Genomic DNA, 7286 nt, shown 5'->3' on the forward strand with positions numbered 1-7286 from the left:
GTGCAATGGTGCCATCTCAGCTCACTGCAAACTTTGCCTCCTGGGCTCAAGGATCTTTCCACCTCAGCCTCCCGAGTAGCCGGGACTACAGGTGTATGCTACCACACTCAGCTATACTCTGCCCGTTTTTAATGGAGTTGTTTGATTTTGCTTGTTAATTTAAATATAGATTCTGGATATAAGACCATTGTCAGAGTTATAGTTTGCAAATATTTTCTCCCATTCTGTAGGTTGTCTGTTTACTCTGTTGATTGTTTCTTTTGCTGTGCAGAAGCTCTTTAGTTTAATTAGGTCCCATTTGTCAATTTTTGTTTCTGTTGCATTTTCTTTTGGAGTCTTTCTCCTGAAGCCTTTGCCAGGGCCTATGTGCAGAACTGTATTTCTTTACTTTCCATCTACGTTTTTTTAGTTTTCGATTTTACATTTAAGTCTTTAATTCATGTTGACTTGATTTTTGTATTTGGTGAAAGAAAGGTGCTCAGTTTCAATCTTCTGCATATGGCTAGCCAGTTATCCCAGCACCATTTATTGCATAGGGAACACTTTCCTCATTGTTGCTGTTAACTGTTTCAAAGATCAGATGGTGATATGGTTTGGCTCTGTGTCCCCACCCAAATCTTACCTTGAATTGTAATCTCTATAATCCCCACATGTCAAGGGTGGGACCAGGTTGAGGTAATTGAATCATGAGGGCAGTTTTCTTCATGCTCTGCTTGTGATAAAGAGTGAGTCTCCCCATATCTGATGGTTGTATACGTGTCTGGCATTTCCTCTGCTTGCACTCATACTCTCTCCTGCCTCCCTGTGAAGAGGTGCCTTCTGTCATGATTGTAAGTTTCCTGAGGCCTGCCCAGCCATGTGTGCAACTGTGAGGCCTGCCCAGCCATGTGTGCAACTGTGAGTCAATTAAACCTCTTTTCTTTATAAATTATCCAGTCTTGGGCAGTTCTTTATAGCAGCATGAAAATGGACTAATACAAATGGTTATAGGTGTATGGCTCTATCTCTGGGTTCTCTATTTGATTGTTTTGGTCTATGTGTCTATTTTTGTACTACTACCATGCAGTTTTCTTTATGGTAGCCCTGTAGTATAGTTGGAAGTCTGCTAATGTGGTGCTTCCAGCTTTGTTCTTTTTGCTAAGGATTACTTCAGCTGTTCAGGCTCTTTTATGCTTGTATATACATTTTAGGATAGCTTTTCTAATTCTGTGAAAAATGTGATTGGTAGTTTGATAAGAATAGCATTGAATCTGTAAATTTCTTTGGAGAGTGTGGTCATTTTAACAATATTGGTTCTTCCTATTTGATCACTTGTTTTCATTGTTTTCTCTCTTTCAGCTTTCACATATACTTCCATGTCTTTTTGAACTCACTTGTTAAACTCATTTTAACTCTTATTCTCTCTGGTCTCTTGAATCTGGTATTTCCATTTGTCTGTTGTCTTTCTTTCATGATTTCTGGACTCCTTACATGAACTTCTTCTCATTTCTTTTTTTTTTTTTTCTCCCGTGGGTGTACATATTCTTTGCTATTGCTACTTAGTTTGGTAATAAGTAATTGCAAGGAAGTTAGATAGTATAGGCCCTAACTTGAGACCCTGTTGGTGAGTTTAGGGAAAAAAAACCTTCTCTTCTGGGCTATTTTTTATGTTTTAGATTGCATAATCACAAAAACATCTGCAAAAAAAAAAAAAAAAAGAACACAAATGCTAATTTATCTTGTTTCCTGATAATGATTCCTGTGAAAAGAGATACTCTGGATAAGTCAATTTCTGTGAAGAGGTAGTTATTACATGAAGGAGTCTTGGGATAGTATGCTTTTGAATATAACAATTTTTGTGAGAGTATCTCTCTCCTAGTATCTGTCTTTTCTTGAGACGTTAAATATGAAAGAATGATTTTTCACTGTTTCAACAAGTTTTGTTGATTTCCTTTTTCCTTTTTTCTGTGATGATCAGAGGAGTACATTCTCATTGTTGTAAACTTGGAAAACTTGGAATGGTTAAAAAAGACACACAAAAAATGATATAAAAGCTATTGCCAGTGATTTGTAATTGAATAAAATACTACACTCCATTTGAAATGATGCCAATACATTTGAGCATTTCTTCTTGTCATTAGATTTCTTCAAAACCACATTTGTATATATTAATATAAGATCCATAATTTCAAACGAACATGTAACATATCAACTGCCTTATCTGTGGAAATGTAGTGTGTTTTCAATTTTTTGTTATTATAAATAATGTTTTGATAAATGTCTTTGTACATAAATAGCAATGCTCTCATTATTTTCTTGGGAGAGAGTCTTAAACATAGAAGTATTGTTAAAATGTATAAGTTATTTTGTAGATTTTTGTTATACCACAACAGTAAACTTTCTTTGCCCTTCTATGCAAATTATAGAAATTGTGATCAAATATGGCATTTTATTTTCAATTAACCTAGATGTCTACTCAGAATTCTTCCCAACACAGCCAATAATCTACTACAAATAAAACATTTAAAAATTATCTGTAGTCTATATTAAGAATTGAAGATCTAAAATGAGTTTCTATAAAATATTCACCATTTTTAAACATTTATTAATAACCATATTTCATTTAATTTTTTGATAGTGTTAAGATTATTCAGTTTTTGTACATGTTTAGTAGCATCCCTTTTTGGACTCTATATTATGACTGATTGATTTATCTACTGACTCTTGCACAAATGATACCATGCTTCAAATCATTGAGCTTTATAGTATTTTGAAGTGTTAGTTTTACCATATGTTTTTACTCTTCTCTAAAGTAGTCTTAACTTTACTTACCTATTTTTTGCAAGTAAAATTTAGAAATGCGTTGATAACTTAAAAATGGATTCCATTGTTACCTTTATTAGACATGATTTAAATGTATATAATAATTTTGAGAGAAATTCTGTCATTTCCTTATGCATACTTCCTGCTATAGTTTGAATGATGATGCCCTTCTAAAGTTTATACTGAAGTTAATCCCCATTTGGTGGTATTAAGAGGTGGCGCTTTATGGGGAAGTGATTTAGTCATGAGGACTCTACCTTCATAAATGAGATTACCACCCTTATAAAAGAGCTTGAGATTGAAAGGAGCACTCTTCTGCCCTTTCCACCCTTTTCACTATGTGAGAACACAGCATTTCTCCCTTCTGGAGGATGTAGCAAGAAAGCACCCTTATGGAATCAGAGAGCTTCACTGCATACACAATCTGCTGGTACCTCGATCTTGCACTTCCCAGCCTTCAGAACTGCAAGAAATAATTTTTTTCTTTATAAATTACTCAGTCTCAAGCAAGTATTCTCTTATAACAGCACAAATGGTCTGACACACTTTCCATCCAAGAATATATTTTCTCTCTTTATTCCACTTTTGTGTGCTCAGATGATTTTGTTACCTCAATACGTTTTTACAGTTTTATACATGCAAGCTATTTATATTTCTTTTCAGAAGCAGCGTAATTCTGTTCTGCTTTGTTGGTATAATAAAATAATTATCTATTATATTTTCTAAATGGATAACTTGTGTATGTTAAAACTTTCAATTTGGTATATTTATTAAACACCATCAAATAATGGTTCAAGAAGTTCTATACAAGCCAGGTGATACAAGTAAAAACAAATCTCAGCATACAGTATATATTAATCTCTTTTCACACTGCTGATAAAGAACAAAGACTGGGCAATTTACAAAAGAAAAAGATTTAATGGACATATAGTTCCACATGGCTGGGGAGGCCTCACAATCATGGCAGAAGGCAAGGAGGAGCAAGTCATGTCTTACATGGACAGCAGCAGGCAAAGAGAGAGAGAGCTTGTGCAGGGAAACTCCCATTTTTAAAGCCATTAGATCTGGTGAGACTTATCAGGAGAACAGCACAGGAAAGATTTGCCCCCATGATTCAATTACCTCCCACTGGGTCCCTCCCATAACACATGGGTATCCAAGATGAGATCTGGGTGGGGAACACAGCCAAACTATATCATAGTACATAATAAAAAATTGCTACAAATAGAAAGAAAAAGAAAAAATACTAAGTTCAGAGAAAGAGACATGTTACCTTCAATGATGCAACAAATAGAATCATAATTGTCTTCCAAATAAAAACTATAGAAACCAGAACACAGTGAGATTGTCTTCAAGTTACTTCAACTTACTGAATTTATTTCCATAAGTTCTTGGGGAACAGGTGGTGTTTGGTTATATGAGTAATTCTTTAGTGGTGATTTGTTAGATTTTTGTGTACCCATTACTCATTACCCATTACCCAAGCGGTATACATTGCATTCAATTTGTAGTATTTTATCCCTCACCCCCTACCCCTGAGTCCCCGAAGTCCATTGTGTCATTCTTATGCCTTTGCATCCTCATAGCTTAACTCCTACTTATGAGAACATACGATGTTTGGTTTACTATTCCTGAGTTACTTCACTTAGAATAAAAGTCTCCAATTTCATCGAGGTTGCTGTGAATGTCATTAATTAATTTATTTTTATGACTGTGTAATATTCCACCATATATATCTACCACAGTTTCTTTATCCACTCATTGATTGATGTGCATTTTGGTTGGTTCCACAGTTTTGTAATTGCAATTTCTGCTGCTATAAAGCCGTGTGTGCAAGTATCTTTTTGTATAATGACTCATTTTCCTCTGGTAGATACCCAGTAGTGGGATTGCTGGGTTAAATGGTAGTTCTACTTTTATTTTCTTAAGAACTCTCCACAGTAGGTTGTGGTGAGCCACGATAGTACCACTGTACTCCAGCCTGGGCAAGAGGGAGACTCCATCTCAAAATCAAATCAAATCAAATAAAGAAATCTCCATATTGTTTTCCACAGTGGTTATACTAGTTTACATTCCCACCAGCAGTGTAGAAATGTTCCCTTTTTTGTGTTTGTTTGTTTTCTTTCTTTCTTTTATTTATTTATTTATTTTTTGAGATGGAGTCTTACTTTGTCACCCAGGCTGGAGTGCAGTGGTGTGATCTCCACTCACCGCAACCTCCACCTTCCAGGTTCACGCAATTCTCCAGACTCAGCCTCCTGAGTAGCTGGGATTACAGGAACCGGCCACCACGCCTGGCTAATTTTTGCATTTTTAGTAGAGATGGGGTTTCACCATCTTGGCCAGGCTGATCTTGAACTCCTGACCTCATGATCCACCCTCCTTGGCCTCCCAAAGTGCTGGGATTACAGATGTGAGCCACCATGCCTGGCCTGTTCCCTAGTTTTTATAGGATGTCTACAGGGTTTAGCTGCACATACCAAGAGGGATAGGGAAAAACTTGTCTATTCTATCTTTTTTCAAACTGAAAGGTCCTAAACCTTTCTTTTAACTTCAAGAATTTATTTTTTCGTTTTGCTCAGAAAATGAGACTTGTAACATATCTGTTTGTAGTATAGTGAAATTTGTTCTTGAGTAATTTATGAACATTTTTCCAAATCCTATTAGTACTTCCATTACACATATTTTTTTTTTAGATGGAGTCTCACTCTGTCACCCAGGCTGGAGTGCAGTGTCACAGTCTCAGCTCACTGCAACCTCTGCCTCCTGGGTTCAAGCAATTCCCCTTTCTCAGCCTCCCAAGTAGCTGGGACTACAGGTATGTGCCACTATGCCCAGCTAATTTTTGTATTTTTAGTAGAGACGGGTTTCACCATGTTAGCCAGGATGGTCTCGATCTCCTAACCTCGTGATCCACCCGCCTCGGCCTCCCAAAGTGCTGGGATTACAGGCATGAGCCACCGCACCCGGCCAGGATGTATGTATATTTAATTTAGCTGAGCACTCTCTAGATTATCTCTAATACTTTATACTTCTTTCGGAACATGAGGATTCCTGTTTCAACACATTCTATCAAGATTTACTATTAGCTGACTTTCAGATTTTTGCAACTCTGACGGCTATAAGAAGTCTCTCTTTGCAGTTTTAATTTGCATGTTTCTCTAATTGCTATGGAGATTTGGTTGTACTTTAATTTATTTAGCTTTAGCCTTTTAAGGTTTTCCACTTGTGAATTAACTACTTATTGCCTATGTGCATTTTATATTGGATGTTCTGTCTTATATTCTAAATATTAACTACTTTTCAATTTTCAATATTATAAATACCATTTCTTAGCCTGTTATATATCTGTTAACATTGTATATGATGTCCTTTATTGAATAAAAATCTGTAACTTTTGATGCATTCAGTCAAATTAATCAACATTTTGTCCTTAGTTTTCTCCTTTGTGGAATATTATTGAAGAAGTGTATCCCCATTCCAAAATAACAAAGTCATTTTTCTATAATTTATTTTATTATTAAGTTGACTGTTTCTTTACTACATATTAAAATATTTAATTATTTAAAGTGCACTTTGGAATAATAGTAAAGGATTACCTTTATTGTTTTCTTTACATATTGATCCAGGTTCCCAAAGCCAATTACTAAATATTACAACATTTCCATATCTACTTGTTGTGGTCCATTTATAATATATTCATTCTGATGTACATATAACACTGCGTTTAAACTTTTATTCCACTCAATTGCTCTATTTTTTCTTTAGTGCACCAATGTTAAATTGTTTCATTTTGTGTTTTGCTAGATTTTGTAGATTGTTGTAAAATATATAGTGGAGAGCCTCTGTTCTTTGAACCTCTTGTTTATTCCATACATAGTATTTATGTGCACCTAATTTTCATATACATTCTATGAGATATTTAAATGCATTGAAACTCCAGCTGTTAGTGTTAGTTAGACATAGAATGGAATAAGATTGCAGATTGAACAACTTTGGTAAGCTCTCTTGTTAGAGCCAATAGGTTGCCTATTGATGCTGTTCAATTTTCTACGTGGATAATTACAACACGTGAGAATTTAACAGTTTTTTTCTCTTTTATTTTTCATAATTCTGTTCCCTATTTCTTCCATTGACCAGGATCTACAATTCTATATCAAATAGAATAAGTGGAAGCAGAAATCATTTTTATGTTTTAAATCTCAAACTGATTAGGTCTAAAGATTGATGTCCCTTTGTTTTAATACGATTTTTAAATATGTAGATGAGTTTTGTTTACTGATAGTTTTTGTTGTGGTAAATTCCTTTTTGGTCATAGTTGTCATTTAAGGAATTGAACATTGAGGTTTTTGTTTTCATTAAGGTAATAAGCATTTATCTATTTGTTTGAACATGTTGATCTTATGTTAACCTTTATCTTTTTCTGATGAGTGTCAGTTTCTAAAAAATAAAAATGTCAAGGAAAATTGTTAATATATCCATTC

This window comes from Colobus angolensis, unplaced genomic scaffold, assembly GCF_000951035.1.
Source record: "Colobus angolensis palliatus isolate OR3802 unplaced genomic scaffold, Cang.pa_1.0 Scaffold434, whole genome shotgun sequence".
Lineage (NCBI taxonomy): Eukaryota > Metazoa > Chordata > Mammalia > Primates > Cercopithecidae > Colobus > Colobus angolensis.